We start from the raw sequence: 26,024 nt of genomic DNA, 5'->3' as shown, positions 1-26,024 counted from the left end.
AAACACAGAAAAACTTATAACTCCTTAAGTTACTGTTAAATCTGAGAAATGTACTATTATACTATAAAATGTTTTTATGAATAGATGTTAAAAAGCTGATTTGTACTCCAAACTCAAAATAAAGGAAATTCAAAGTTCTCTGGAAACAATTTGGTCCGTTTTATTGTAGCTCTTTTAGAAACGGGGTTTCTTCAGCTGGATGTTCTGCAGCAGTCAGGAAACAGGAAGTCTGGGTCCTCAGGCACTTCTCGATGACAATACTGACTGAATACTTACACTGAGTGACAAAATGGGTTTGTCCTTAAATAATAATACTATAAACTTGCAGTCAAATGTTATAGCCAATGAAACAGACTAACAGACTGGATCTGATTTATTATTTATCTGAATGTATGTATTACAAAATAACCAGATTATCTTATTACAAATAAACTTATAAAAAGGTGATATTTTATACAATTGATCAAAGTAAGCCAAACTAGCAGTCCAAACTAAAGTCTAATGCAAAATTAAAATGACAAATGTAGGGCTGTGTAAGTAGTTTCTACTATAAGTTCTACTGTACTGTAATTCTACTACTGTATATTCAACTTGTAATTTAAAGCAAAATGACTGAATGTGAGAGAGCTTAATGACAGGAAAGAAAGAGCAGTGAGAGCAGAGATCTCTCAGAATTCTGTAACAGATAGATCAAGTTCTGGTAACTTGGATTTCTGAAAATTGGATTCTGAAAGGATTCTCAAAACTTGGATTCTCAAATTAGATAGAGCAGTAGAGATAGAGGGATACAAGATGGAATGGCTTTCAAATTAGAGCAGTAGGGATAGAGGGATACAAGATAGAATGGCTTTCAAATTAGATAGAGTTGGGAGAGTGATAGAATAGACAGAATTGCTTATAATGATAGAGAGAGAGAGGATCTTCTGCAGCAGGTCACCTGTAAGACACAAAAGGCATGGAATTAGTCATATTTCCAACATGCTTGGATTTACCATATTCTTCAGACTATATGGCACACCTAAAATCCTGTCATTATCTCAAAAACATACAATGTGCCTAGCGTATCGATTCTGGTTATGCTTACTGACCTCAAACGGGATTTCTGTGGTACACAGCGCTCAAAATTCTGTCAAATATTTTAGTAAGACTTCGTAAGCTACAAAGCTGCGCTGCTTGATGTATTGTCAGAGCATTATGGCTACCATAGTCAGGACCCTCGCAGAGTAATTCGTACGGTGCTTCAACATAACATTATGGTGTGTGTACAAGGACCTGGCACGTGCTAAGAGACATGCTTAAGAAGCAGATTTCAAACTGATCAACCCATGAAGAGTTTGATGGATTTGTGGATGAGGAATGAACTGAAAAAGTGAGTGTATTGTTCTGTATTTTATGTGTTACAACTGAACAGTGTTGAGAGTTGTTTGTGAATGCCTTGAATAAAGTTTGACTTATCTGACTGTTTGTTCGGCTTAATCTGCCTTAAAAACAGGCTTGTTTATTGACATTATGCCTTATAATCTCAAAAATACAATACATGTAGGGCTTTAAATACTAAAGACTTCTACAGTAAATTATTGGACTGAACAGAATGACAATGTTTAACAAATGATGGTGGAACTGTTATAAGGACATTTTTACATTCTATTAAAACAATAAACTAAGTCTATAAACTCAAACTAAGACGTGCTGCTACAGTAACTTACTGTAAATATTAAATGGTCCAACAAAACCAACACACTGAGGTTACAGCACAGTTTCAGGTCACTCTGTATGAATTTTGGCAAAATGAGAAATTTGGAGACAGCTAGTTTCTACACAGCAGTTTCTACATATTTCAGTCACATTTGGGGCATGTTTGATACACAGCAATAAGCACTACACTAAATCTATAATAAACTTATCATAGCTGATATAAAGGCCTAATTAGCAAAATTTAGTATGATGATCATTTCTTTGTAGATCATTTCATGATAAAAAGAACAGAAGTGAGTGCTGTATCTGAGCTGTTGCATGTAAGATCTTTGCTGGAGATTCCCACATTTCTTAAACAAACAAACAAACAAACATGACTTTCAGACACAGTTCATCTTTTGTAAATTAGGGCAGGATTATTTTCAAAAAACAGCCTTGATAAAAATATCAGGCCACTATAAAATGTCTTATGTTTATGTTTTCATCCCACCTATATTTTGCAAGTCATTATGACAAATTACAAAAAGCAGTTTTTAGGCAGTGATTTAAGGGAAGAAGCTTTTGAAATCCACAATGCCCTACCACCAGTGGTCTCAAACTCTGGTCCTTAAGGCCTGGTGTCCAGAAACTTTTCTATGTGTCCCTGTTGCAACACACCTGAATAACATTAGTAGGTCATTAGCAAAACTCTACAGAACGTGACTGCATGCTGAGGTGGTAATTCAGCCATTTGATTCATGTTATAGCAGCTCATGAGTGAATGAACATGATGCAATGAAAGTACTTTTAGAAGTACATTTTTCCAAACACTTAAATTACTTAAATTTGAACAGTCTTCGGGGATGCCACTTCAACACAGTCAAATTCTATACTCTCACTAATGACCTACAAATGTTATTCAGGTGTTTTGTAACAGGGACACGTGGAAAAGCTTCAGGACACCGGCCCTTGAAGAGTGGAGTTTGAGACCCCTGCCCTATGTGAATATTTAATTGTCCCTAAACTGCTAGTCGTGAGCTGCTCTAATGTGAAACAAACACATATAGTTCTGTAAAGGTTTACAAAGAGATTTCTAAGGATCTGGAGACCCCATAAAACAAAAATGCTCCCAGATATTGTAGCTGAACAGGCAAAAACAAGTTGCCTAATAATATCTCGATGATAACCAAGAGCTGTGCTGACTAACTGCACTAAACTGAATCATCTATAGTGAGAGAAAAACACCAGCATTAAAGTCAAACATGGTGCTGTTACTGTGATGTCCCAGAGTTCCTTTACTACTTCAGGACCTACATCAACTCATCAGGTCCTGGGCTTAAGTTTAATCACACTTAGGATCTGAAGCACACAAGCAAGTCCAATTGAATGAATGAAACAAAACACTTGGTGTAAACGAATCAGTCTGGACTTTAATGAAATTAAGATACTTGGTATGACTTGAAAACCCTATCCATCCATCCATCCATCCATTCGCTTCCGCTTATCCTTTTCAGGGGGCACTGGAGCCTATCCCACCTGTCATAGGGCGAGAGGCAGGGTACACCCTGGACAGGTCGCCAGTCTGTCGCAGGGCCAACACACAGGGACAGACAACCATTCGCACTCACATTCATTCGCAGATACACACCTAGTGACAATTTGGATTATTCAATTAACCTATCCCCACAAGCTGCATGTCTTTGGACGGTGGGAGGAAGCCGGAGTACCCGGAGGGAACCCACGCAAACACCGGGAGAACATGCAAACTCCACACAGAAAGACCCCGGCCTGATGTTGGAATTAAACTCAGGACCTTCTTGCTGTGCGGCAACAGTGCTAACCACCGTGGTACTTGGTATGACTTGAAAACCCTATATTGGGCCTTAATTAAGACTTTTTTCTTTTCTTTTTTTGCCTGTCCTGTTTGGATCTAATTAAGACAATTCTGAAATTATAGTGGACCAAAATCAACCAGTGATGTAAACCAGTCATTACCAGTTACTGTAAATGCTTGATGGTAATTGTTGCTATCAGGGCATCCACAGCTGGGTATTAGAGACCAATATGTTTTTACATTAGACCAGGTTGTTCTGGTTCAAAAATGAAATCATCACTTTAAAACTGCTTTTTGTATTTATCCAGGTCATCCTTGTTAGATGATTTGAAACATGTGAAAAAAAGCATAAACAAAATAAATCTGCAAGGAAGAAAGACCTTTCTCAGCACTGTACTGCAGACAAAACCTATACTTACCAGACTTGCGACGATCAGATCAGTATCCTAGAGAAAGGAAACAACACATCAGATCACTGTTTAATGACTTACACTGTTGAACCTCTTCACACACAATCCAATTTACTGTGACATGAAATAACTAGTAAGATCCTCAATTTCTTCAAGCCTTTATGAACTCACTGTAGTCTAAAGAGGACAAACTTTAGTTACAGAGTCTCACATGACGATAACATGTGTAATAAAGGCATGCATACTACAGAAGTGCAAAGAAGAGGCACCAATATTTGTTGGTACAGATTATGGCTTTTTAGCTCCATCATTTTCTATCACAAGTCAGTGCTTAATAAAGTGTGGAAAAACCACAACTGTTAGAATCAACGGAAAACCTCATTAGGTTTTAGTTCTGATCTGAATATGTAAATCCTAAAATACATGTAAATTCTGACATGTTATAGTAACAACAGTGGCACGCCATTTTTGCAATTAATTTCTTAAAAATTATAATAAAAAGTCCTTCCATTGTACCTGTTGGCAGGAATCTTTTTGTATTTTGCAATATTTCCCTTTTATATATAATTTTCAAACACATTGTATCAAGCAACTTATTAAGAAACTGATTTAAACTTAGTGTACATAAATTACACACAGGCTTTAACATACACAACATTGCCTACTCACAACTCTGGTTCTCTTAGTCTTTTATTATTGCTTAAAAGTTTAACGTACCACTTCTGTTCACTCAGGCAAAAATACTTCTATAGTGGTCTGACTTTAATGTAATACATAAGCAGAATATGAGTGAAGATATAAATCAACAACTGTGGTGCTCTTAAGTGTTTAAGCTACCACTTACACTAACTCACCTAAAATGCGTTCATAGTTATGTCTGCTAGGTAAATCCATAAACAAACGGAGAACATGAACAACTGTATAAAAACAGTTGTTTGTGTTCAAACATAAAAATCAGACACAAATGGCCTGTTAAACTTCAGGGACAGTCAGAGGTCATGTGTGGGGCCTTTGCTGCTACAAGGTATAAATTCTGACCATTTGTTTTTGCCCATCAGTAAATGGTAATGTCACAAAAACCAAACTACGTTAGGTAAGTTGCTAAACATGTTACACAGTGACAATGTCATATTACTGCAGTTACAATTGCTGCTTACTTACCAGCAAAGGCAAAACCGAAGTTCTGTTTCACTCTGTAACAAAAGAACAAAAATACAGAATCAGACAACTGAAATCAGCATCAGAGTCAATACTGCATCACAATCTGTAGTGGGAAAAAAAATCTGTTAAATTCTTTGTTTACAACAGCTTTACTATAAACACCCCATCTTCTCTTTCTGCACCTTATTAAAGATTTCTGTCTTTATTAAGGTGATGTGTCGTTTTATCCATCTGCAATTCCACAGAAATTCCTCATGAACGTAAAGCTCTAATACTTTGGTGCTATTACATAACACAGCAGATACCACAAGCAATGATTTGCTCGCACTGCACACTTGATCAAATGATAACATCACAGTTTCAAAGCGTGCAACAATCACAAATAATACTTGATACTATAAATGCTTGATGGTAGTTCTTCGTATCAGGGCTTCCACAGCTGGGTATTAGAGACCAGCATGTTCTCACATTAGAACAGATAGCTCTGGTTTGGTTTTCTCTGCTTCATACGTGAAATCATCACTTTAAAATGCTTTTTTGTATTTATTCATATCATCCCTGTTAGATGATTTGAAACATGTGACAAAAAAGCATGAACAAAATAAATCTGCAAGGAAGAAAGACTTTTCCCAGCACTGTACCTCAGAATAAATGAACTCACTTTAGTCTAAAGAGGGCAAAATTTAATTGCAGAGTCTCAAATGGCCTTAACATGTGTAATAAAAACAATAATTACTACAGAAATGCTTTGATAAGCCTTTAAAATTAGACATAAATGGCCTATTAAACTTCAGGGACATTTTTAGGGACACTCAGAGATCTAGTGGGGGGGGGGGGGGGGGGGGGGGCTTTACTGCTTATAAATCCTAAATGTGTTTTTGCCCATGAGCAAATGGCAAGATATCACAAAAAGCCAAACTATTGTATGTAAATTGCTAAAAATGTTACACAATCCCAATTTCATATTGCTTCAGTTACAATCACTGTTTACTTACCAGCAAAGGCAAAACCAAGCTTTATTTCACTCTGTGTAACAAAAGACAAAGAACAAAAATACAGGATCAGAAAACTCAAATCAGCATCAATACTGCATCACTCTCTGTTGTCAAAAAGATTCACTAAACTTCTTTGTTTACTACAGCTGGAATACAAACAACAACTCTCCTCTGTTTTCTTTGGTCTACATCTCATTTAAGATTGCAAAACACTCATACATGAAAAACTGCACGACATATTTTTAAGGCTTTAATATTTGAGGTGGTCTGCATTCAAATTCTACTTCCTAAAATATTACCAACTGCACATAGTATCATAGTAAATATGCTGTAGTTTTAAAATAAATATCTATGTACCATACTAATAATAATATACTGCCATATTTTATTTATGTGAAGGTGGGCTGTTGTTTATTTCATTAATTTCCCACAAAGTGAGAATTTAAACTGTGCTGCAGATTTAGGTTGGCACAAACAAGCCTTTGTTAAACAGTTCTTAAAAATTAAAGTCTACATATTAGGAGTTCTTATTATTCTTGGGCTATGTCCACACGTACACAGGTACTTTTGAAAATGGAGATTTTTCTATGCGTTTGCACCTTTCGTCCACACTTAAACGGCGTTTTCGGTCACTGAAAAACTAAAAACGCTTGCCAGAATATTTTCGAAAACTCCGTTTTTGCATTTATGTGTGGACAGGGAAACGGAGAAAACGCAGCGCCTTTTTTGACGTCACACTGTGCGCCACGTTATTGTTTCGGTGAAATGCATTTCTACAATACGGTTACTGTTAATTGTTCTCTCTGCAGTGTTTAAATGCTTACATATGCGCACACAGTTACTGTCCCCCCACAGATATGACTCGGTTCTGCTTCTGATTGGCCAACATTTCTACACGGTTAGGAATATAGCGCCACCTGCTGCTTTGGCATGTTCCTAGCAGCGTTCTCCTTCATTTCTGCATTTATGTGTGGACGGGATTGTTTTTTAAAACAGAAACGGAAAATCTCCGTTTTCAAAAATACCCGTGTATGTGGGGACATAGCCTATGTTTAATCCTCAGTTTCTCCCCCCCTCCTTTGTCTTAATTAACCCACAAGACCTGCACACACGTGACTCTTTTTCTCCCGTGTTCGGTCAGAGGCGGTAAAATGGCTCCTTTGATCTTGCCGACAGCTGACACTGAATCTAAGATGGCGGTTCGTTAAAAACTTTACAGCATAAAGAATGAGGCTGTTTTAACCAACTGATTTGTGAAGAGAACTAACTGCACCTTATGTAACAGACTGACAAACACACCAAATGTAATTAATAAAACAACACAATAACCGTGGTTCACAGTCAAATTTTCATTTCACACTGGGCTCAAAGGAGCGCTAGGCATTAGCATCGGGTTGTTAGCTCATCAAACACTCCTTTTACATACAAAAATGACAAAGTTTCACTAAGAAAAAGCAACCACCGTGTTACTCTAATATGAGTTATACCTCGGTTGGCTTTATAAATCACTAAAAGAACTCGTTAAATCGCACAAACAGACTATAAACATTTAGGAGAGAAGAGGAGAAGCAGAGCAGCAGCACTCACCCAGAACGGACTCAGCGAAGTGTGCGGAAAGGCGGATGTCCGGCAGTCAGGTAAAAGATGAGGCGTTCATGGGTAATAGGAAATTCCAGTATTACACACAATGGGCATTGTAAACATCAAAAATGTAGGTGATTTTAAATATTCTATACAATATTTATTTGCTACAGAAAAAAACTCGCAGAACTTTAAATCTATAACTTGAATAAATATTATTAGAAGGCTCTACTCCTGAACACCAACACCAAAGAGCTGAGTTCACCAGACCTGAAAAAAAAAAAAAAAAAAAACAACAACAACAACCAGTCCAGGACAGTCAGTCTGCAAAGATGTTTTAAAGACAAATAAATATATATATATATATATATAAACATTATCCATTAAGGATTCCCCTCAAAACAAATGACTATAATTTCCTAACCGTAAGGGCTAGAACGGTCACTGCACCGTTTTGTTCAGAAGAGATGGGGGAATCTTCAAGTGTTGACAATTTATCATTAAAATGTGAATTTTTAGAGATATATGACATGGATGACTTGTTGACTTAGAAGCCACGAATTCCCCAATATGCAAATAGTATGATTAAGCATAAATACTACATTTAGTAGAAATACTATGTTTTAGCACAAATAGTATAAAAAGCAGAAATACTGTAATTTAGCAGAAATACTATATTAGGCACAAATTCTATGAAAAGCAGAAATAGTATGATTTAGCAGAATAGTAATATATAGAAATAGTATGATTAAGCATAAATACTACATTTAGTAGAAATACTATGTTTTAACACAAATCCTATAAAAAGCAGAAATACTATAATTTAGCAGAAATACTATATTAAAATTAAAAATGCAAAAGACAATAAATGTCCCTAAGGACCTCTGAAGGTTAAACACAAATCCTATAAAAAGCAGAAATACTATATTAGGCACAAACAGTATAAAAAGCAGAAATACTATAATTTAGCAGAAATACTATGTTAGGCACAAATAGTATAAAAAGCAGAAATACAATTATATAGCAGAAATGCTGTATTTAGAAAGAAAAATATAACATAGTAGAAATAGTATGATTTGGCAGAAATACTATATTTAGCACATATACTGTAACATGACAGAAATTCCTCCAATTAGTAGTAATACTTTAACATAACACAAATGTTATGATTTGGCACAAAAATCATGATTTGGCAAAAATACTATGATTTAGCAGAAATACTATGATTGAGCAGAAGTACTAAGATGTAGTAAAAGTACTTTGATTGAACAGAAATACAATTATGGAGGAGTAATACTTTAAAATGGGAGAAATATTGATACACACACACACACACACACACACACACACACACAGAGCCTAAAGGGAAGAGTATTTGTGCCATGGAGTGTTAACAAGAATGTGAGGTCCATATTATCAAAAGCTGGTAAAATCATAAAAGTTTGCAGAATTGTAATAAATGATGAATATGAATTACTGGTCTGTGACAGTGTATTAATTTGTAGGGAAAAAAAACATGTTGACCAAGGTGGAATCGAACCCACGATCTTTGGCTTGCAGAGCCGTGTCATTACCAACTGCGCCACTGGGAAAAAGAGCGGCCGCTTTGGAAAAACAGGCTGAGGAGTCAGAATTAGATCGCGGTGAGAGGCGAAAAACACCGTTTTTTGGAGTTACAAAACGTTGTGTAACTCAAAAACTAGGTGGACTAGAAGCATAATTCTTCTACTGGCTGAATCAGCGGACTTTGGTGTACTTTGACTGCGATTTACATTGCTCTCTGTACATCTGTCGCTGAGATATGACGAGAGAGGAAACGGGAGACCTCAGATATGATTGGCTGGCTGGGAGGCCGTGCAGGCTGTGATCTGTATACTTGAATGTCTGAGTCCTCACAGAGGATTGGCTGCCTGGGGACCTGGCAGAAATATATAGAAATAGTATATTAAGCACAAATCCTATAAAAAGCAGAAATAGTATATTAAGCACAAATCCTATAAAAAGCAGAAATAGTATATTAAGCACAAATCCTATAAAAAGCAGAACTAGTATATTAAGCAGAAATCTTATGAAATAGCAGAAATTGTATGATTTAGCACAATAGTAATAACTTAAACAGAAAAATTGGAAAAGCAAAATGGACAGCTGAAAAAATGCTGAACATGCTGAGGGTCCCTCAAATATACTTGTTAAATGAAAAAAATCGACAAAAAAAATATAACAGCCACACAATCACAAATATGTACACATAAGGAAACACACATGCACAGAGAGACACACACAAGATCCAATTCAGTCAACCAGTCTAAATATATTGAATTTGAATCTTACAATGAGATCATCCCATTAAAAGGCTCTCTCTCTCTCTCTCTCTGTCTCACACACACACACACACACACACACACACGGAGAGAGAAGTAAGTTTCTAGGTCAGCCTGGGAGCTGGTGAATTTGAATCCACCAATCAGAGAGCCTGTGCACTTTTTCCCTCCAAAACAGGTGCATCTATTTACACACGCAGCACAGAGAGGCACAGGATTATTGCAGTCTATTTCTCATAGTGAGGACTCCCCTCAAACAAATGACCATAATTTCCTAACCGTAGGGGCTAGAACGGTCATTCTTACACCGTTTTGTTCAGAAGAGATGGGGGAATCTTCAAGTGTTGACAATTTATCATTAAAATGTGAATTTTTAGAGATATATGACATGGATGACTTATTGACTTAGAAGCCACGAATTCCCCAATATGCAAATTTGAATGCCTGAGGCCACATATATGATTGGCTGGCTGGGAAGCCGTGCAGGCCCTGATTTGTGGATTTGAATTCCTCAGCCCTCAGATATGATTGGCTGGCTTAGAAGCCATGAAGGCCCCAATATGCAAATTTGAATGCCTCAGGACACATATATGATTGGCTGGGAAACCGTGCAGGCCCTGATTTGAAAATTTGAATGTCTAAGTCCTCACAGAGGATTGGCTGCCTGGGGACCTGGCAGAAATATATAGAAATACTATGATTAAGCATAAATACTACATTTAGTAGAAATACTATATTAAGCACAAATCCTATAAAAAGCAGAAATACTATATTAGGCACAAATCCCATAAAAAGCAGAAATAGTATGATTAAGCATAAATACTACATTTAGTAGAAATACTATGTTTTAGCACAAATAGTATAAAAAGCAGAAATACTGTAATTTAGCAGAAATACTATATTCGGCACAAATCTTATAAAATAGCAGAAATAGTATGATTTAGCACAATAGTAATAAGTTAAACAGAAAAATTGGAAAAGCAAAATGGACAGCTGAAAAAATGCTGAACATGCTGAGGGTCCCTCAAATATACTTGTTAAATGACAAAAATCTGCAAAAAAATTTATGACTGCCACACAATTACAAATATGTACACATGAGGAAACACACATGCACAGAGAGACACACACACAAGATCCAATTCAGTCAACCAGTCTAAATATATTGAATTTGAATCTTACAATGGGATCATCCCATTAAAAGGCTTTCTCTCTCTATCTCTCTGTCACACACACACACACACACACACACACACACACACACACACACACACACACACACACAGGGAGAGAGAAGTTTCTAGGTCAGCCAGGGAGCTGCTGAATTTGAATCCACCAATCAGAGAGCCTGTGGACTTTTTCCCGCCAAAACATGTGCCTCTTTACACACGCAGCAGAGAGAGGCACAGGATTATTGCAGCCTATTTCTCATAGTGAGGACTCCCCTCAAACAAATGACCATAATTTCCAAACCGTAGGGGCTAGAGCGGTCATTCTTACACCGTTTTGTTCAGAAGAGATGGGGGAATCTTCCAGTGTTTACAATTTATCATTAAAATATGAATTATTAAAGATATTTAACTTCTAATGCACCATAACTAAGTAGAGTGAAGCAAAAACTGCCTTGACTTGCCCTCAAACAACGCTTTGTGACTTGAAATCTATTTGGAGTATCGATATCATTCTTTCACCGTAAGAGACAGCAGGCTTTGGTGAACAATCATGGAAATTTTCAGGTCTCTGTGGAAATCCAACAAAAAGTTATGACGAGAGAAAAAAGTGGTTCATTTCCACAGTTTGAAATCTGAAGAAATCTGAGCGAAGGACGAATTTCCTACCCTCAAACAAGTCCAACTCATTTCAGAACGGTAATAGGTGAGAAAGAAATTCTTGAATTGTGAGCGTCAGGGGTGTCTGAAGATATTCGGGGACAAGCCTCATGTCTTAACTTTGCTTCGTTAAGGAGATATGACGATTCGAATATGCCTCTCATTACAGAAATCCAGCGGTGATTTTGAACAAGCTCTCCATTGACTTTATATGGAGAGTTTTCTGACCTTGTGTTGGTCTGAGGAGATTTGCGAAAATTCTATAAATCCCACAACAATGATAGTGACATTTCCTGAAAGCCAGCAAAAATACCTACGTTTTGATGTATAATTTGTGGAAGTTGAGTGAAAATTGAGCAAGTAGCAAACAGTTGTTCGGACATGAAGAGAAGACTGCAAAACCTTCAGTGACACACTGGAAGCCAAGAGCATAGCAACCATAACAACGCATGTATTTTGTGAAAAATCACAATTTTGCAACTCAAAACTTTAAGAGGCATAAAAGTAAAACAGTAGAAGATTTGAAAAAGCTGAATCATACCTGAATAGCCCAATAATTTGTGAACATTTTAAAATTTGAATGGTTGTTCTAGGTGAAAATATGAGGAAGTAGTTAAGTTTCAAAAACAAGCAAATTTTAGCAGAATTGCAAAAGTTTCCCATTCATTTCAATGGGACAAATTAAAGGAAAAAAGCTTAATATTTTAAAAAGTATAATAGCAAAAAATACCAAAAGTCATAGCGCACATTAGCAGAAATAGCAGAATAGTTTAAAATTTGAACGGTGAAAATCGGCTGAAAATTGTGGAAGTAGTTAAGTGCCAAAAAGTGTACGGAAGCAACTAGAATAATAACTAGAAAAATTTGCATTTCCTGCGAAAATGCAGTGTGGATGCTTAAAGCTGAAGCTGTATGCAAAAAGTAGCTGAAAAAGCTGAAAAGTTGCAGAAATTGTAAAAACTTTGCAGAAGCAAAAGAAGTTTGCTAAAATGGAATAACTTAGCAGAACTGCAATATCTTAGAGGAAACATAATACTTGGCAGAAATACAATAGCATAGCAGAATTTAGCAGAAATATTGTAACTTACCAGAAACATGATAACTTCTCAAAAATACAAGAATTTAGGAGAAATAGTATAAGATAACAGAAAGAATATATTTAGCCAAAAATACTTAAACATTACAGAAACACTATGATTTAGAAAAATAGTACAACAGAGCAGAAATATTGTGATTTACCAGAGACACTGTGATGAACTATGAATATTGTAATTTTAAATTAAGACTATGTTTTAGCACAAATATTATAATTTGGCAGAAATACTATAATTTAGCAGAAATACTATATTAAGCACAAATCCTATAAAAAGCAGAAATGGTATGATTAAGCATAAATACTACATTTAGTAGAAATACTTTGTTTTAGCACAAATCCCATAAAAAGCAGAAATACTGTACTATGATTTAGTAGAAAGACTATAATTAATCAGAAATACTAAATTTAGCAGAAATACTATATTAAGCACAAATCCTATGAAAAGCAGAAATAGTATGATTAAGCATAAATACTACATTTAGCAGAAATACTATATTAAGCACAAATCTTATAAAAAGCAGAAATACTATATTAAGCACAAATCCTATAAAAGCAGAAATAGTATATTAAGCACAAATCTTATAAAATAGCAGAAATAGTGTGATTTAGCACAATAGTAATAAGTTAAACAGAAAAATTGGAAAAGCAAAATGGACAGCTGAAAAAATGCTGAACATGCTGAGGTTCCCTCAAATATACTTGTTAAATGACAAAAATCAGCAAAAAAATTTATGACTGCCACACAATTACAAATATGTACACATGAGGAAACACACATGCACAGAGAGACACACACACAAGATCCAATTCAGTCAACCAGTCTAAATATATTGAATTTGAATCTTACAATGGGATCATCCCATTAAAAGGCTTTCTCTCTCTCTCTCTCTCTCTGTCACACACACACACAAACACACACACACACACACACACACACACACAGGGAGAGAGAAGTAAGTTTCTAGGTCAGCCTGGGAGCTGGTGAATTTGAATCCACCAATCAGAGAGGCTGTGCACTTTTCCCCACCAAAACAGGTGCATCTGTTTACACACGCAGCAGCACAGAGAGACACAGGATTTTTGCAGTCTATTTCTCATAGTGACGACTCCCCTCAAACAAATGACCGTAATTTCCTAACCGTAGGGGCTAGAACGGTCATTCTTACACCGTTTTGTTCAGAAGAGATGGGGGAATCTTCAAGTGTTGACAATTTAATATTAAAATATGAATTTTTAGAGATATATGACATGGATGACTTGTTGACTTAGAAGCCACGAATTCCCCAATATGCAAATTTGAATGCCTGAGACCACATATGTGATTGGCTGGCTGGGAAGCCGTGCAGGCCCTGATTTGTGGATTTGAATTCCTCAGCCCTCAGATATGATTGGCTGGCTTAGAAGCCACGAAGGCCCCAATATGCAAATTTGAATGCCTCAGGACACTTATTTGATTGGCTGGGAAACTGTGCAGGCCCTGATTTGAAAATTTGAATGTCTCAGTCCTCACAGAGGATTGGCTGCCTGGGGACCTGGCAGAAATATATAGAAATACTATTATTAAGCATAAATACTACATTTAGTAGAAATACTATGTTTTAGCACAAATACTATAAAAAGAAGAAAAACTATAATTTAGCAGAAATACTATATTAAGCACAAATCCTATAAAAAGCAGAAATACTATAATTTAGAACAAATAGTATAAAAAGCAGAAATACTATAATTTAGCAGAAATACTATGTTAGGCACAAATCCTATAAAAAGCAGAAATACTATAATTTAGCAGAAATACTATGTTAGGCACAAATCCTATAAAAAGCAGAAATACTATAATTTAGCAGAAATACTATATTAGGCATAAATCCTATGAAAAGCAGAAATAGTATGATTTAGCAGAAATACTGTATTTAGCACAAGTACCGAAAAGTACCAGAAATACTATGATTTAGCAGAATAGTAATAACTTATTGAAACACAAATGCACAGAGGGACACACAAACACAGGCTCTAATCCAGTCAACCAGTCTAACTATGTTCAATTTAAATCCTACAATGACATGCTGTCAAATAAGGGCAGGGTCCTCTCTCTCCCACTAAACACACACACACACACACACACACACACACACACACACACACACACACACACACACACACAGGGAGAGAGGACTAAGTTTCTAGGTCAGCCTGGGAGCTGCTGAATTTGAATCCACCAATCAGAGAGGCTGTTTACGTTTTCCCGCCAAAACAGGTGCATCTTTTTACACACGCAGCACAGAGACATAGACCTGCTTCTTTCCGTTTATTTCACATAGTGAGGATTCCCCTCAAACAAATGACCATAATTTCCTAACCATAGGGGCTAGAGCGGTCATTCTTACACCGTTTTGTTCAGAAGAGATGGGGGAATCTTCAAGTGTTGACAATTTATCATTAAAATATGAATTTTTAGAGATATATGACATGGATGACTTGTTGACTTAGAAGCCACGAATTCCCCAATATGCAAATTTGAATACCTGGAGCCCACATACATGATTGGCTGGCTGGGAAGCTGTGCAGGCCCTGATTTGTGGATTTGAATTCCTCAGCCCTCAGATATGATTGGCTGGCTTAGAAGCCATGAAGGCCCCAATATGCAAATTTGAATGCCTCAGGACACATATATGATTGGCTGGGAAACCGTGCAGGCCCTGATTTGAAAATTTGAATGTCTCAGTCCTCACAGAGGATTGGCTGCCTGGGGACCTGGCAGAAATATATAGAAATACTATGATTAAGCATAAATACTACATTTAGTAGAAATACTATGTTTTAGCACAAATACTATAAAAAGCAGAAATACTATAATTTAGCAGAAATACTATATTAAGCACAAATCTTATAAAAAGCAGAAATAGTATGATTAAGCATAAATACTACATTTAGTAGAAATACTATGTTTTAGCACAAATAGTATAAAAAGCAGAAATATTGTAATTTAGCAGAAATACTATATTAGGCACAAATCTTATAAAATAGCAGAAATAGTATTATTTAGCACAATAGTAATAAGTTAAACAGAAAAATTGGAAAAGCAAAATGGACAGCTGAAAAAATGCTGAACATGCTGAGGGTCCCTCAAATATACTTGTTAAATGAAAAAATCAGCAAAAAAATGCACAGGGAGAGAGAAGTAAGTTTCTAGGTCAGCCTGGGAGCTGCTGAATTTGAATCCACCAATCAGAGAGCCTGTGTACTTTTTCCCGCCAAAACATGTGCCTCTTTTTACACACGCAGCACAGAGAGGCACAGGATTATTGCAGCCTATTTCTCATAGTGAGGACTCCCCTCAAACAAATGACCATAATTTCCAAACCGTAGGGGCTAGAGCGGTCATTCTTACACCGTTTTGTTCAGAAGAGATGGGGGAATCTTCCAGTGTTAACAATTTATCATTAAAATATGAATTATTAAAGATATTTGACTTGTAATGCACCATAACTGAGTAGAGCGAAGCAAAAACTGCCTTGACTTGCCCTCAAACAACGCTTTCTAACTCGAAATCTATTTGGAGTATCGATATCATTCTTTCACCATAAGAGACAGCAGGCTTTGGTGAACAATCATGGAAATTTTCAGGTCTCTGTGGAAATCCAACAAAAAGTTATGACGAGAGAAAAAAGTGGTTCATTTCCACAGTTTGAAATCTGAAGAAATCTGAGCGAAGGACGAATTTCCTACCCTCAAACAAGTCCAACTCATTTCAGAACGGTAATAGGTGAGAAAGAAATTCTTGAATTGTGAGCGTCAGGGGTGTCTGAAGATATTCGGGGACAAGCCTCATGTCTTAACTTTGCTTCGTTAAGGAGATATGACGATTCGAATATGCCTCTCATTACAGAAATCCAGCGGTGATTTTGAACAAGCTCTCCATTCACTTTATATGGAGAGTTTTCTGACCTTGTGTTAGTCTGAGGAGATTTGCAAAAATTCTATAAATCCCACAACAATGATGGTGACATTTTCTGAAAGCCAGCAAAAATACCTACGTTTTGATGTATAATTTGTGGAAGTTGAGTGAAAATTGAGCAAGTAGCAGGAAGTTGTTCGGACATGAAGTGAAAATTGCAAAACCTTCAGTGGCACACTGGAAGCCAAGAGCATAGCAACCATAACAACACATGTATTTTGTGAAAAATCACAATTTTGCAACTCAAAACTTTAAGAGGCATAAAAGTAAAACAGTAAAAGATTTGAAAAAGCTGAATCATACCTGAATAGCCCAATAATTTGTGAACATTTTAAAGTTTGAATGGTTGTTCTAGGTGAAAATATGAGGAAGTAGTTAAGTTTCAAAAACAAGCAAATTTTAGCAGAATTGCTGAAGTTTCCCATTCATTTCAATGGGACAAATTAAAGGAAAAAAGCTTAATATTTTAAAAAGTATAATAGTTAAAAATAGCAAAAGTCATAGCGCACATTAGCAGAAATAGCAGAATAGTTTAAAATTTGAACGGTGAAAATCGGCTGAAAATTGTGGAAGTAGTTAAGTGCCAAAAAGTGTACGGAAGCAACTAGAATAATAACTAGAAAAATTTGCATTTCCTGCGAAAATGCAGTGTGGATGCTTAAAGCTGAAGCTGTATGCAAAAAGTAGCTGAAAAAGCTGAAAAGTTGCAGAAATTGTAAAAACTTTGCAGAAGCAAAAGAAGTTTGCTAAAATGGAATAACTTAGCAGAACTGCAATATCTTAGAGGAAACATAATACTTGGCAGAAATACAATAGCATAGCAGAATTTAGCAGAAATATTGTAACTTACCAGAAACATGATAACTTCTCAAAAATACAAGAATTTAGGAGAAATAGTATAAGATAACAGAAAGAATATATTTAGCCAAAAATACTTAAACATTACAGAAACACTATGATTTAGAAAAATAGTACAACAGAGCAGAAATATTGTGATTTACCAGAGACACTGTGATGAACTATGAATATTGTAATTTTAAATTAAGACTATGTTTTAGCACAAATATTATAATTTGGCAGAAATACTATAATTTAGCAGAAATACTATATTAAGCACAAATCCTATAAAAAGCAGAAATGGTATGATTAAGCATAAATACTACATTTAGTAGAAATACTATATTAAGCACAAATCTTATAAAAAGCAGAAATACTATATTAAGCACAAATCCTATAAAAGCAGAAATGGTATGATTAAGCATAAATACTACATTTAGTAGAAATACTTTGTTTTAGCACAAATCCCATAAAAAGCAGAAATACTGTACTATGATTTAGTAGAAAGACTATAATTAATCAGAAATACTAAATTTAGCAGAAATACTATATTAAGCACAAATCCTATGAAAAGCAGAAATAGTATGATTAAGCATAAATACTACATTTAGCAGAAATACTATATTAAGCACAAATACTATAAAAAGCAGAAATACTATAATTTAGCAGAAATACTATATTAAGCACAAACCCTATAAAAAGCAGAAATACTGTACTATGATTTGGTAGAAAAAACTATAATTAATCAGAAATACTATATTTGGCAGAAATACGGTATTTGGCACAAATCTTATAAAATAGCAGAAATAGTATGATTTAGCACAATAGTAATAACTTAAACAGAAAAATTGGAAAAGCAAAAATGGACAGCTGAAAAAATGATGAACATGCTGAAGGTCCCTCAACTATCCTTGTTAAATGAAAAAAATCAGCAAAAAAATCTATAACAGCCACACAATCACAAATATGTACACATAAGAAAACACACATGCACAGAGAGACACACACACAAGATCCAATTCAGTAAACCAGTCTAAATATATTGAATTTGAATCTTAGAATGAGATCATCCCATTAAAAGCCTTCCTCTCTCTCTCTCTCTCTCTCACACACACACACACACACACACACACACACACAGGGAGAGAAAAGTGAGTTTCTAGGTCAGCCTGGGAGCTGCTGAATTTGAATCCACCAATCAGAGAGCCTGTGCACTCTTTCCCTCCAAAACAGGTGCATCCTTTTTACACACGCAGCACAGAGAGACACAGGATCATTGCAGTCTATTTCTCATAATGACGACTCCCCTCAAACAAATGACCATAATTTCCTAACCGTAGGAGCTAGAACGGTCATTCTTACACCGTTTTGTTCAGAAGAGATGGGGGAATCTTCAAGTGTTGACAATTTATCATTAAAATATGAATTTTTAGAGATATATGACACGGATGACTTGTTGACTTAGAAGCCACGAATTCCCCAATATGCAAATTTGAATACCTGGAGCCCACATACATGATTGGCTGGCTGGGAAGCTGTGCAGGCCCTGATTTGTGGATTTGAATTCCTCAGCCCTCAGATATGATTGGCTGGCTTAGAAGCCATGAAGTCCCCAATATGCAAATTTGAATGCCTCAGGACATATATGTTTGGCTGGGAAACCGTGCAGGACCTGATTTGAAAATTTGAATGTCTAAGTCCTCACAGAGGATTGGCTGCCTGGGGACCTGGCAGAAATATATAGAAATACTATAAAAAGCAGAAATGCTATGTTTTAGCACAAATACTATATTAGGCACAAATCCTATAAAAAGCAGAAATACTATATTAGGCACAAATCCTATAAAAAGCAGAAATACTATATTAGGCACAAATCCTATAAAAAGCAGAAATACTATATTAGGCACAAATCCTATAAAAAGCAGAAATACTATATTAGGCACAAATCCTATAAAAAGCAGAAATACTATATTAGGCACAAATCCTATAAAAAGCAGAAATACTATATAGGCACAAATCCTATGAAAAGCAGAAATATTACTATTCTGCTAAATCATACTAACTTACAAAATTACAAATATGGAGGCATATTGGAACACAAATGCACAGAGGGACACACAAACACAGGCTCTAATCCAGTCAACCAGTCTAACTATATTCAATTTAAATCCTACAATGACATGCTGCCAAATAAGGGCAGGGTCCTCTCTCTCCCACTAAACAAACACACACACACACACACACACAGAGGGAGAGAGCTGCTGAATTTGAAACCAATCAGAGTGGCTGTTTACGTTTTCCCGCCAAAACAGGTGCATCTTTTTACACACGCAGCACAGAGAGGCACAGGATTATTGCAGCCTATTTCTCATAGTGAGGACTCCCCTTAAACAAATGACCATAATTTCCTAACCGTAGGGACTAGAGCGGTCATTCTTACACCGTTTTGTTCAGAAGAGATGGGGGAATCTTCCAGTGTTAACAATTTATCATTAAAATATGAATTTTTAAAGATATTTGACTTGTAATGCACCATAACTGAGTAGAGCGAAGCAAAAACTGCCTTGACTTCCCCTCAAACAACGCTTTCTAACTCTAAATCTATTTGGAGTATCGATATCATTCTTTCACCGTAAGAGACAGCAGGCTTTGGTGAACAATCATGGAAATTTTCAGGTCTCTGTGGAAATCCAACAAAAAGTTATGACGAGAGAAAAAAGTGCTTCATTTCCACAGTTTGAAATCTGAAGAAATCTGAGCGAAGGACGAATTTCCTACCCTCAAACAAGTCCAACTCATTTCAGAACGGTAATAGGTGAGAAAGAAATTCTTGAATTGTGAGCGTCAGGAGTGTCTGAAGATATACCGGGACAAGCCTCATGTCTTAAAGTCGCTTCGTTAAGGAGATATGATGATTCGAATATGCCTCTCATTACAGAAATCCAGCGGTGATTTTGAACAAGCTCTCCATTGACTTTATATGGAGAGTTTTCCGACATTGTGTTGGTCTGAGGAGATTTGCCAAAATTCTATAAATCCCACAACAATGATAGTGACATTTTCTGAAAGCCAGCAAAAATACCTACGTTTTGATGTATAATTTGTGGAAGTTGAGTGAAAATTGAGCAAGTAGCAAGAAGTTGTTCGGACATGAAGTGAAAATTGCAAAACCTTCAGTGGCACACTGGAAGTCAAGATCATAGCAACCATAACAACGCATGTATTTTGTGAAAAATCACAATTTTGCAACTCAAAACTTTAAGAGGCATAAAAGTAAAACGGTAAAAGATTTGAAATAGCTGAATCATACCTGAATAGCCCAATAATTTGTGAACATTTTAAAGTTTGAATGGTTGTTCTAGGCGAAAGTATGAGGAAGTAGTTAAGTTTCAAAAACAAGCAAAATTTAGCAGAATTTTGGAAGTTTTCCATTCATTTCAATGGGACAAATTAAAGGAAAAAAGCCTAATATTTTAAAAAGTATAATAGCAAAAAATAGCAAAAATCATAGCGATGTTTAGCAGAAATAGCAGAATAGTATAAAATTTGAACGGTGAAAATAGCATAAAAATTGTGGAAGTAGTTAAGTGCCAAAGAAAGCAGAAAAAGTGGCAACTAGAACTAGAAAAATTTGCATTTCCTGCGAAAATGCAGTGTGGATGCTTTAAAGCTGAAGCTGTATGCAAAAAGTAGCTGAAAAAGCTGAAAAGTTGCAGAAATTGTAAAAACTTTGCAGAAGCAAAAGAAGTTTGCTAAAATGGAATAACTTAGCAGAACTGCAATATCTTAGAGGAAACATAATACTTGGCAGAGATACAATAGCATAGCAGAATTTAGCAGAAATATTGTAACTTACCAGAAACATGATAACTTCTCAAAAATACAAGAATTTAGGAGAAATAGTATAAGATAACAGAAAGAATATATTTAGCCAAAAATACTTAAACATTACAGAAACACTATGATTTAGAAAAATAGTACAACAGAGCAGAAATATTGTGATTTACCAGAGACACTGTGATGAACTATGAATATGGTAATTTTAAATTAAGACTATGTTTTAGCACAAATATTATAATTTGGCAGAAATACTATAATTTAGCAGAAATACTATATTAAGCACAAATCCTATAAAAAGCAGAAATGGTATGATTAAGCACAAATACTACATTTAGTAGAAATACTTTGTTTTAGCACAAATCCCATAAAAAGCAGAAATACTGTACTATGATTTAGTAGAAAAACTATAATTAATCAGAAATACTAAATTTAGCAGAAATACTATATTAAGCACAAATCCTATGAAAAGCAGAAATAGTATGATTAAGCATAAATACTACATTTAGCAGAAATACTATATTAAGCACAAATCTTATAAAAAGCAGAAATACTATATTAAGCACAAATCCTATAAAAAGCAGAAATACTATGATTAAGCATAAATACTACATTTAGTAGAAATACTATATTAAGCACAAATCTTATAAAAAGCAGAAATACTATATTAAGCACAAATCCTATGAAAAGCAGAAATAATATGATTAAGCATAAATACTACATTTAGAAGAAATACTATATTAAGCACAAATCTTATAAAAAGCAGAAATACTATATTAAGCACAAATCCTATAAAAAGCAGAAATGGTATGATTAAGCATAAATACTACATTTAGTAGAAATACTTTGTTTTAGCACAAATCCCATAAAAAGCAGAAATACTGTACTATGATTTAGTAGAAAAACTATAATTAATCAGAAATACTAAATTTAGCAGAAATACTATATTAAGCACAAATCCTATGAAAAGCAGAAATAGTATGATTAAGCATAAATACTACATTTAGCAGAAATACTATATTAAGCACAAATCCTATAAAAGCAGAAATAGTATATTAAGCACAAATCTTATAAAAAGCAGAAATACTATATTAAGCACAAATCCTATAAAAGCAGAAATAGTATATTAAGCACAAATCTTATAAAATAGCAGAAATAGTATGATTTAGCACAATAGTAATAAGTTAAACAGAAAAATTGGAAAAGCAAAATGGACAGCTGAAAAAATGCTGAACATGCTGAGGGTCCCTCAAATATACTTGTTAAATGACAAAAATCTGAAAAAAAATTTATGACAGCCACACAATTACAAATATGTACACATGAGGAAACACACATGCACAGAGAGACACACACACAAGATCCAATTCAGTCAACCAGTCTAACTATATTCAATTTAAATCCTACAATGACATGCTGCCAAATAAGGGCAGGGTCCTCTCTCTCCCACTAAACACACACACACACACACACACACACAGGGAGAGAGCTGCCGAATTTAAATCCACCAATCAGAGTGGCTGTTTACGTTTTCCCGCCAAAACAGGTGCATCTTTTTACACACGCAGCACAGAGAGGCACAGGATTATTGCAGTCTATTTCTCATAGTGAGGACTCCCCTCAAACAAATGACCATAATTTCCTAACTGTAGGGGCTAGAGCGGTCATTCTTACACCGTTTTGTTCAGAAGTGATTGGGGAATCTTCAAGTGTTTACAATTTATCATTCAAATATGAATTTTTAGAGATATATGACATGGATGACTTATTGACTTAGAAGCCACAAATTCCCCAATATGCAAATTTGAATGGCTGAGGCCACATATATGATTGGCTGGGAAGCCGTGCAGGCCCTGATTTGAAAATTTGAATTTCTCAGTCCTCACAGAGGATTGGCTGCCTGGGGACCTGGCAGAAATATATAGAAATACTATGATTAAGCATAAATACTACATTTAGTAGAAATACTATGTTTTAGCACAAATACTATAAAAAGCAGAAATACTATAATTTAGCAGAAATACTATATTAAGCACAAATCCTATAAAAAGCAGAAATACTATATTAGGTACAAATCCTATAAAAAGCAGAAATACTATATTAGGCACAAATCTTATTAAAAGCAGAAATAGTATGATTTAGCAGAATAGTAATAACTTACAAAATTACAAATATGGAGGCATATTGAAACACAAATGCACAGAGGGACACACAAACACAGGCTCTAATCCAGTCAACCAGTCTAACTATATTCAATTTAAATCCTACAATGACATGCTGCCAAATAAGGGCAGGGTCCTCTCTCTCCCACTAAACACACACACACACACACACACACACACACACACACACACACAGAGGGAGAGAGGACTAAGTTTCTAGGTCAGCCTGGGAGCTGCTGAATTTGAATCCACCAATCAGAGAGGCTGTTTACGTTTTCCCGCCAAAACAGGTGCATCTTTTTACACACGCAGCACAGAGAGGCACAGGATTATTGCAGTCTATTTCTCATAGTGAGGACTCCCCTCAAACAAATGACCATAATTTCCTAACCGTAGGGGCTAGAGCGGTCATTCTTACACCGTTTTGATCAGAAGAGATGGGGGAATCTTCAAGTGTTGACAATTTATCATGAAAATGTGAATTTTTAGAGATATATGACATGGATGACTTGTTGACTTAGAAGCCATGAAGGCCCCAATATGCAAATTTGAATGACTCAGGACCAATATATGATTGGCTGGAAAGCCGTGCAGGCCCTGATTTGAAAATTTGAATGTCTCAGTCCTCACAGAGGATTGGCTGCCTGGGGACCTGGCAGAAATATATAGAAATAGTATGATTAAGCATAAATCCTATAAAAAGCAGAAATAGTATGATTAAGCACAAATCCTATAAAAAGCAGAAATAGTATATTAAGCAGAAATCTTATGAAATAGCAGAAATAGTATGATTTAGCACAATAGTAATAAGTTAAACAGAAAAATTGGAAAAGCAAAATGGACAGCTGAAAAAATGCTGAACATGCTGAGGGTCCCTCAAATATACTTGTTAAATGACAAAAATCTGCAAAAAAATTTATTACAGCCACACAATCACAAATATGTACACATGAGGAAACACACATGCACAGAGAGACCCACACACAAGATCCAATTCAGTCAACCAGTCTAAATATATTGAATTTAAATCTTAGAATGAGATCATCCCATTAAGTGTCTCTCTCTCTCTCTCTCTCTCTCTCTCTCTCTCTCTCTCTCTCTCTCGCACAGGATTATTGCAGCCTATTTCTCATAGTGAGGACTCCCCTCAAACAAATGACCATAATTTCCTAACCGTAGGGGCTAGAGCGGTCATTCTTACACCGTTTTGTTCAGAAGAGATGGGGGAATCTTCCAGTGTTAACAATTTATCATTAAAATATGAATTATTAAAGATATTAGACTTCTAATGCACCATAACTGAGCAGAGCGAAGCAAAAACTGCCTTGACTTTCCCTCAAACAACGCTTTCTAACTCTAAATCTATTTGGAGTATCGATATCATTCTTTCACCGTAAGAGACAGCAGGCTTTGGTGAACAGTCAGAGAAATTTTCAGGTCTCTGTGGAAATCCAACAAAAAGTTATGACGAGAGAAAAAAGTGGTTCATTTCCACAGTTTGAAATCTGAAGAAATCTGAGCGAAGGACAAATTTCCTACCCTCAAACAAGTCCAACTCATTTCAGAACGGTAATAGGTGAGAAAGAAATTCTTGAATTGTGAGCGTCAGGAGTGTCTGAAGATATACGGGGACAAGCCTCATGTCTTAACTTTGCTTCGTTAAGGAGATATGACGATTCGAATATGCCTCTCATTACAGAAATGCAGCGATGATTTTGAACAAGCTCTCCATTCACTTTATATGGAGAGTTTTCTGACATTGTGTTAGTCTGAGGAGATTTGCGAAAATTCTATAAATCCCACAACAATGATAGTGACATTTTCTGAAAGCCAGCAAAAATACCTACGTTTTGATATATAATTTGTGGAAGTTGAGTGAAAATTGAGCAAGTAGCAAACAGTTGTTCGGACATGAAGAGAAGACTGCAAAAGCTTCAGTGTCACACTGGAAGCCAAGAGCATAGCAACCATAACAACGCATGTATTTTGTGAAAAATCACAATTTTGCAACTCAAAACTTTAAGAGGCGTAAAAGTAAAACAGTAAAACATTTGAAAAAGCTGAATCATACCTGAATAGCCCAATAATTTGTGAACATTTTAAAATTTGAATGGTTGTTCTAGGTGAAAGTATGAGGAAGTAGTTAAGTTTCAAAAACAAGCAAAATTTAGCAGAATTGCAGAAGTTTCCCATTCATTTCAATGGGACAAATTAAAGGAAAAAAGCTTAATATTTTAAAAAGTATAATAGCAAAAAATACCAAAAGTCATAGCGCACATTAGCAGAAATAGCAGAATAGTTTAAAATTTGAACGGTGAAAATCAGCTGAAAA

General features: G+C 35.5%; 1 long non-coding RNA gene across 1 annotated transcript; it reads right to left on the bottom strand.

The window, feature by feature from the left end:
* Positions 1 to 163: 163 nt before the first annotated feature.
* Positions 164 to 6,106, bottom strand: LOC146669128 (uncharacterized). The gene is made up of 4 exons (XR_014911844.1): positions 6,075 to 6,106; positions 5,080 to 5,111; positions 3,928 to 3,954; positions 164 to 937 (listed from the first exon to the last, which is right to left on the bottom strand). It is a non-coding gene; the product is annotated as an uncharacterized LOC146669128 (long non-coding RNA).
* Positions 6,107 to 26,024: the final 19,918 nt, after the last annotated feature.

This window comes from Rhamphochromis longiceps, linkage group LG5 (assembly GCF_057381845.1).
Source record: "Rhamphochromis longiceps isolate RC_006_pf linkage group LG5, R_longiceps_female_GT1.1, whole genome shotgun sequence".
Classification (NCBI taxonomy): Eukaryota; Metazoa; Chordata; class Actinopteri; order Cichliformes; family Cichlidae; genus Rhamphochromis; species Rhamphochromis longiceps.
This window is presented reverse-complemented; position numbering and strand designations above follow the sequence as displayed.